The following is an 8654-nucleotide window of genomic DNA, read 5'->3' as shown; positions in this document are numbered from 1 at the left end:
TAGTCAGTATCAGAGGCAGAAGCTGGGACATACACAGAAGGAGAGTTCTAAGTAGAAGCCTTGAGTGAGCAAAAGCTATGGGCGAACAGAAGCCATGAGTTACGAGGAATCGTGAGTCAGCAGAAGCTTGAATGAGCAGGAGTCATGAGTCAGCAGAGACTACGAAATGGAGAGTAGAGTGGGGCGGGGAGGTGGGGGGCAGGGGAGAAGCCAAGACCCAGACACTGAGTCACCAGAATGGCGGAGCCAGGATGTCCCTTGTGGAGGGCATGGGAGAGCTGCTGTCAGGCAGTCAGAGCTCCTGCTGTAGTCTGAAGTGACCTCTGGGAGCTGTGGTTGGGTGGGTGAGAATTTGATCTTCCCAATCTCATGATGTAACCTGAGAATGTTTCTTTTCCTTGCAACATACAAGAGCCTGACCAACACTCTAGCTGAGCTGCAGTCTCTCTGAGACTCAGTTTCTTTACCTGTGAAATGGGGATAATGATACCTACTTTTTAAAAATATATTTTTATTGTAAACAACAAACATACAAACATTCTTGACATGCAAACATTCTATACACAGTGTACAATCAATGGCTCACAATATGATCATATAGTTGTGTATTCATCACCATGATGATTTTTTTGAACATTTGCATCTTTCCAGCAAAAGAAATAAAGAAAACAGGAAAAACTCACACATACCAGACCCCTTGCCCCTCCCTCTCATTGACCACTAGTATTTCAATCTACTCAATTTATTTTAACCTTTTGTCCCCCTTTTATTTATTTGTTTATTTTTAACCATATTTTTTTACTCATCTGTCCATACCATAGATAAAAGGAGCATCAGACACAATCACACGGTCACATTGTACAAGGTATATCATTATATAATCATCTTCAGAAAACATGGCTACTGGAACACAGCTCTACAGTTTCAGGTACTTCCCTCCAGCCACTCCAATGTACCATAAACTAAAAGGGTGATATCTATATAATGCATAAGAATAACTTCCAGGATAACTTCTAGACTCTGAAATCTCTCAGCCACTGACAATTTATTTTATCTCATTTTGCTTTCTGTGTTTTGGTTGAGAAGGTTTTTTTAATCCCTTGATACTGAGTCCCAGCTCATCCCAGGATTTCCGTCCCACGTTGCCAGGGAAGTTTACACCCCTGGGAGTCATGTCCCATGTAGAGGTGGGGAGGGCGATGAGTTAGCTTGCCATGTTGACTGATACCTACTTTTTAAAATCTGCTTTTCTCTTTTATACTTTTCTCCATCTTAAGCAGGAGCAAAAATTAGATGATGTATATAATTTTAGTAAAATACAGAATCCTATTTACAATTTAAACCATTTTAAAGTGTACAATTCAGTGGCATGAAATACAACCATGAAGGTGTCTTATCACCGCTATCTAACCCAGAACTTTTTCATCATCTCAAACGGTCACCCTGTACCCACTAAGCAGTCACTCTCCACTTCTGCCTCCTGCCAGCCCTGGGCAACCACGAATCTGCCTTGTGTCTCTATGGATTTACCTATTCTGCATATTTCATATAAAGGACTCATATAATTTTGCTTCTTTTGTGTCTGGTTTATTTCTCTTAGCATAATGTTTTGGGGCTTCAACCATGCTGTAACATATATCAGAATTTCACTGATTTTTATGGCAAAATAATATTTCATTATATTTATATGTGCCATATTTTGTTTGTCCATACATCTTTTGTATGACATTTGGGTGTTTCCATCTTTTGACTAATTTGAATAATGCTTCTATGAACAGTTTTATAAATTTTTGTTTGGACACCTATTTTTATTTTGGGTGTATATAGGAGTAGAATTATTGGATCATATGGTAATTCCATGTTTAACTTGTTGAGGAAATGCCAAGTTGTTTTTCACAGTAGCTGTACCATTTTACATTCCCCACAGCAAATGTATGAGGATTTCCATTTCTCCATATCTTCACCAACACTTATTTTCCATTTTTTTTTTCCTTTTTTATTATGGCCATCTTAATAGGTGTGAAGTGGCATCTCAATTTGTCTTTTTTTTCGCATGGGCAGGCATCGGGAATCGAATCCAGGTCTCCAGCATGGCAGGTGAGAACTCTGCCTGCTGAGCCACCGTGGCCCGCCCTCAATGTGGTTTTGACTTACATTTCCCTAATGACTAATGACATTGAGCATCTTTTCATGTGCTTGTTGGCTATTTGTATATCTTGTTTGGAGAAGTGTTCATTCCAGTTCTTTGTACTTTTTAAAAAGTACGCAACTGCACTTATTTCTTCAATAATGCCATATTTTAATGGGTACCCAGTGCTTTTACTTAGCATTAATTATGCATTGTTTTTGAAGTAATTCAGTATTACACCAGCTGGGATGATTGCCGATTTCGCCATTCCTTTGGGACAACTCTGCCAACAGGGGACAGGTTCCGTTGTTTTCCAATTTGTTCTGGTGTGTAAGGCTCCACTAGTTAATACAACATTGCCATATTTGTCATGGACATCAGGCACTCCATTCTAGTGGCTCTGCCTTGCCATTGTTCGTTGAATGCTTTGAACTCTGGACAAGTTCGTGCATTTTTGGCCAAGGGAAACATTGTGAAGTTGTACATAGGATTGCATCAACTGCAGCTGCTGACTTGCTGCACTTTTGCATCTAGCCCTTTCCCTTGCCTAGTGCTTAATTGTGTTGCTTGACTTTTTTGTTGTTGAATTGTGAGAGTTCTTTATATGTTCTGGATATTAAGCCCTTATCAGACATATGATTTCCAAATATTTTTTCCCATTCTTTGGATTTTCTTTTTGCTCTCTTGATGTATCCTTTAAAGCAAAAGCATTTTTAATTTTGATGAAGTCCAATTTGTCTGTTTCTTCTCTTGTTACTTGTGCTTTTGGTGTCATGTCTAAGAACCCATTGCCAAATCTGAGGTCATGATTTATCCCTATATTTTCCCTGAAAGTTTTATAATTTGAACTCTTGTTTTTAGGTCTTTGATCCATTTTGAGTTACTCTTTGTATATGGTGTGAGATAAGGGTCTAACTTCATTTTTTTTTGCATGTTGATATTCATTGAAGAGACTATTTTCCTACATTGAGTGGTTTTGGCAGCCTTGTTGAAAATCAGTTGACCACAGATATGGATTTATTTTTGGGCTCTCACATCTCTTCCATTGATCTAAATGCTGATGCTTATGTCAGTACCACACTCTTTTGATTACTGTAGCTTTTTAGTAAGTTTTGAAATTGGAAAGTGTGAGTTATCCGATTTTATTCTTTTTTATCATGACTGTTTTGGCTATTTGGGGTCCCTTTACAGTTCTATGTGAATGTTAGGATTTTCCATTTTCTCAAAAAAAGCTATTGGGATGCTGATTGGGATTGTACTGAATCTATAGATAACTTTAGAGAATATTGTCATATTGACAATATTAAGTCCTCCAATCCATGAACACAGGATGGCTCTCCATTTATTTAGGTCTTTAATTTCTTCCAGCAATGTTTTCTAGTTTTAGCGTAAAAGTCTTGCACCACCCTTTGTTAAATTTATCCCTAACTATTTTATTTTTTTTGATGTTATTGTAAATGGGATTGTTTTCTGAATTTCATTTTTGGATTTTTCATGGCTAGCGTGTAAAAAGACAACTGATTTTTTTTTAGTGTTGATCTTGCATCCTGAAACTTTGCTGAATTTGATTATTAGCTCTCATAGTTTTCTTGGTGTGGATTTTTAAAAGATTTTCTCTATATATATCATCATGCCATCTGTAAGTAGAGATAGTTTTATGCCTTCATTTCCTATTTGGATGCCTTTTATTTCTTTTCCTTATGTGATTGTTCTGATTCGAACTTCCAGCACAATGTCGAGAATAGGAGTGAAAATGAGCCTCCTTATCTTATTTCTGATCTTAGCAGAAAAGCTCTCAGTTTTTCACCATTGAGTATGATGTTCGTTGTGGGTTTTTCATAAATGCCTTTTATCATGGTGAGGAAATTCCCATCTATTCCTAGTGTGTTGAGGGTTTTTAATTAATTTTTTTATGCATCAGATAAGATGACCACATGGTTTTCTTTCCTTCATTGTGTTAATGTGGTGCCTTACATCGATTGATTTTCATATTCCTTGCTCTCTTGGGATGAATCCCACGTACTAACGGTGTATAATCCTTTTAAGATGCTGCTGGATTTGGTTTGGGTGGTATTTCGTTGAGGAAGTTTGCATCTATATTCATAAGGGATATTGGTGTTTAGTTTTCTTTTTATGTGATGACTTGGGATGACTTTGGCAGGTTTGTGGAACACTGACTTCTTAGAGATGTTACCTCTTTTGGGGGCAGCCGCTGTTCTGAGCTGCTCAGTATCCCTTCCTTGGGGACCTGGACTTTATTTGATCCTTAGCATTCTGGCTCTGTCAGTCATGGGATGCTACCTCTAAGGTGGCCCCATAACCCAGGTCCGGGACCGTCAGATTCTCCACTGCAGAAATGATTTGCTTTTCATTTCGGGACATCTTTAGGGCAGGTGGTTTGGATCCTGAAGAATGCTCCTGGGTTCTTCTGACTGGGATCTCCTGAGCTGTCCTGGTTTCTGGGCCTTTGGAAGCCCATTTTCCCAGCTCCTCTTTTCTTCCGTGAGTTTCCTTATAGCTTTCCTACAGATTCCCTTTTTCCTGTTTAATACCGCTAATGGGATATGCACCTCACAGAAGTGAAATATGCTAGTGTACGCACGAAAAAGCTGGGGGTATGGTGTAAAGGGATTTTCTCATCGGTTTGGCAGTTGAACAAAGTAAGGCATAGAGAGGAGAGGGGAAGCCACCGCTTCTAGGTCTCGGAGAGGGTCAGGGGTGGGACAGGGGTGGGGACTTCAGCTCCTAGACCAGTGCTCGTCCGTGGCCCCTGCCCCTTTCTGTCCGTGTATCCAATACCTACCTAACATGCCAGGGTTTAGTGCACCTGATTATCCCAGGGTTTTCATCTTTTGAAAGAAAATTCTAAGCCTAGACCAGCTACTAATTCCCTGTGGGCTTTACCAGGTCCTTTCCCTCTCGGTGCTTCAGTTTCTCTTTCTGTGCAGCGTGAGGATATGTGCAGAAGACGCAGGAATTTAAGTCAGATGCAGGTTTGCAGTCAGATATTCCTCTCTGCAGTACCACAAGACTCCCTGTAGGTGACAGCGTACGACCGCAAATGTCCTGGAACACTGGCCTAGAGCAAGTGGCAGATGAGATGCTGAGGGTAGAAAATTTCCTAGAATTGGAGGAGAGGAAGATATGGGGGTGAGGAGGTGGTGGTGGAGGGCAGCGTAGAGAGGAAGGAAAGTGGGGGACTCACTGGCCTTGAGAAAGAAGAGAGTTGGTTTAAGGGCTGGAGGCCAGGAATAGTTGGTGCGTCCAATTCATCCATCCAACCATCCGCCATTTGCGTCCATCTCTGCCGGCTCTGGAGATACGTCAATGAACAAGACAGACGCGCGCAGTTCCTGGGCTCACCGCGCTGGTACTCTAACTTAGAACCACCGCTTTGCTTTGCAACAGCCATTACAGGCCCTTTTGACTTCTGGGCTTGTTTCCCATCTGCAAGATGGGATACACGGCTAGGGTGACGCCTGAGCACTGACGCCTTGCCTTTCTCTCGGCCCCACCTCTCCCTTCAAAGGAGGTGAAAAAACCCTGAACTCTGACGTCGCTGGGGTTTGGGCCGAGGTCCGCTTGTGGTGGTGAGTCCATCCCTTCTGGGAAGTCTGGGGAAGACTTAAACTGGAAAGAATTCTCCAGAATTGCAAGAAGCCTCATGGACCTCAGAAGGTTTGAATTTGAGGCTTTTGTATTTTTGTTTCAAGGGAGGCAACCGGAGACATTTTTCTACTGATATATCTTCTGCTTCAGCCCCCACCCCATTCCCAGGGAAACCCTCAACCCTGGATAAAACTTCTGCGAACTCTTCACGCTCTCCCGGCTTTCTCTGGCTCCGTTGCTGACGGGAGACCTCTGACCTGCAGTATATAGTAGTCTTTGTTTATTGACAGCAGGAGCAACCGCAAAAAAAATTTGTGAACACAATTTCCAGCAGGCCTGGGTGAGTTTAGCAGACTTTATGAAGGTTTGGGGAGGCGTCCTCAGGAGGGATCACATTTCAGACGCCCAATCCCGCCCTCCTTGCAGCGGCTCACTTCTCTGTGCTCCCATCCCTGCCTCCCCCTCCCGCAGCCCCTGTAATTGGAGAGGAGGGCTGGGCCCTCAGGTGGGCGTTCCTTGCTTCCTGGCTGTCTAGAAGGCCGGGATGACATGACATCTGAATGCCAATATCCTTTTGCGTCTCTCCTTCTCTACTTGCCTTAGATCCATTAAAGGGTCTGGACAGGGCAGCCTGCAGGCTCTGGGGCCTGTTAAGGATCCTTTTTAAATAAGGCAGAGTGGGACAGATAAAGAACATTTATTTACCTTAACCTGGTATGTGAAATCTAAGATTTTCATAGTCTGGTTTGAGGTTCTGAGTGGTCTCTCAAGGCCTGTTGGAGACCCAGCAGTCGTGGTTTAAAGAGGCAGCTCAGAGAGCCGAAGTAATTTGCTTGAGGCCACACAGCTAATCCATCAGAGCGAAGATTTGAACTCAGGTGTGTCTGAGCCCAGGGTGGGCCCTTTTGAGTATAGGATTCTTCCAGCTTCAGGCACCTAGAAGGGAGGGAGGTGCACAGGTCACAGGGAGAAGGCCTGGCAGGGTGGGATACTGGGGTGAGGAAGGGGCAGGGGACACTCCCAAGTGGGGATGCAAGCCTGAACCCGGGGGAAGCAGGGTTGGTGAGAGCACCCCGGTCAGGCGCCCATTTGCCTGTCTGTGTGGAGAGGAAGTGGGGTGGCGGGGACTCTTCGACGAAGTTCTTGAGAAAGGAAGTGGTGCTCAGCCGGTGCCGCTGGAGTTCCAGATTTTGGTTAGAAGGTGAGTAGTACCAGCAGCTCTTCTTTTAGCTGAAAACCAGAAGGAAATGAGGCTTTTCTTTTTAAAGTAGAGACGAATATGGAATCTGCAGAGGAAGCAGCTGTACGCCGAGTGTGGCAGGAAGCTGCCAAATAAATGTGATCTTCTGCTAAGTTCTTAAATTCCTTTGGTTACTAGTTTAGCAGCAGGTCACAATGCTTTGAACTGAACATTCAATGACCATCCACAGGATGGGAAGGTACTGTCATGATGCCAGGAAAGTGGGAGTGTCTCATTTCTTAAAGAGGGAAGGGTTTAAGCGTGGCAGGTTTTGCAAGACTGTGCACAAAGGAGTGGTTTTGGAGGCTTCAAGACCTCAGGTCCCTCTTGACTCTTCTGCTTTCTTGTTGGATGACCTTGGACAATTCATTTCTCCTTTTTGAGTGTTTTTGCATCTAAAATAGAGGTAATAAAACCTCCCTTGTTGGGTCATTGTAAAATTACTTGTGTGCCCAGCCCGTAGCAGGTGCTTAATAAATGGATGGGTAGGTGGATGGTTAAAATCAACAGATGTTTATTGAGTGTCTACTATGTGTCAGGCATGACTCTGGGGATATACCTGGGAACCAAACAACCATAATCTCTGGTCTTGAGGAGCCAGATGATAAGCAAAACAAATAAGGAAAGCATAGAGTGTTAAATAATAAAGTGGGGGAAACGAAATGTTCCTTGTCAGATGGGGGAGGTTAACCCCAGGGTGGCCTGGGATGAGTTCATTGAGAAGCTGACTGTTGTATAATGATGAGAAGGAAGTGAGGGAACAAGCCATGGAGACATCTGGTGGGAAGAGCCTTCAGGCAGATGGAATAGCAGGTGCAAAGGCTCTGAGGCCAGAGCATGCCCATGTATTCAGGAAACAGGTAGGTGGCCAGCGTGTCTGGAGCCCAGTAAGGGAAGGAGAACATCACAGAGGATAAGGTCAGAGAGTTGATGGGGTGGGGCAGAGTTCATTGGGCCTCGTAGGCTTTTAAAAGGCTTTTTAGCTCTTTTCTGGTTGAGATGGGAGCCACTGGGGAAGGTTAAGCAGAGGAGAAGCATGATTAGATGTAGGTGATTACAGGCTCCCTTTGGTTGTGGTGTTGAGAATCGGATGAAGGGGAGTGAGGAGAGAAGCAGGAAGAGAAGTTAGGTGATGCTGCAGGAATCCAGGGTAGAGTGGAGGGTGGCATGGAAGAGAGTGGTGGCAATAGGGGTGATGAGAAGTGGTGAGAATCTGGTTATGTTCAGAAGGGAGGGAGGATGGGGTGATTGAGAGAGAAAGAGAAGACATGGATGACACTATATGGGTTTTGGACAGAGCCCCTGGAAGAATGAAATTGCCATTGATTGAGATAAGAAAGACTTCCGAGGAGCAGTTCAGCATCAGCAGCATGGATGTGTTGAGTGTGAGAAATATAATATCCAAGAGGAGATGTGGGGTAGGCAGTTGGGTGTACAAGCTGGAGACCTTCAGAGTGGTCAGGGCTGGAGCTGGATTGCAAAGCTGCCATCAGCACCTGGCTAGCAGTCATTGTCATCAGCCTTCATCCCTGTTGCAGGCAGAAAACTTGGTTGCCTTATGCAAAAAGGGAACTTATTGGAGAACTCTAGGGCCCACAGAACTGACAGGTGGCTAGGTGGGGGCGGTGTTCCAAGCTAGGGGAAGGGGTGGGAGCTTCCAAGGAGGCTGTGAAGGTC

At 43.8% G+C, this 8654-nt stretch overlaps 1 pseudogene; it reads right to left on the bottom strand.

Annotated features, from left to right (window-relative positions):
• Positions 1-2362: 2362 nt before the first annotated feature.
• On the bottom strand, positions 2363-2599 carry LOC143666769 (cytochrome c oxidase subunit 7B, mitochondrial pseudogene; annotated as a pseudogene).
• Between the last annotated feature and the right edge of the window lie 6055 nt (positions 2600-8654).

The sequence above is a fragment of the Tamandua tetradactyla genome, chromosome 23 (assembly GCF_023851605.1).
Source record: "Tamandua tetradactyla isolate mTamTet1 chromosome 23, mTamTet1.pri, whole genome shotgun sequence".
In the NCBI taxonomy this organism is placed as follows: domain Eukaryota; kingdom Metazoa; phylum Chordata; class Mammalia; order Pilosa; family Myrmecophagidae; genus Tamandua; species Tamandua tetradactyla.
The sequence above is the reverse complement of the archived record's forward strand: the minus strand, read 5'-3'. Positions and strand labels throughout refer to the sequence as shown.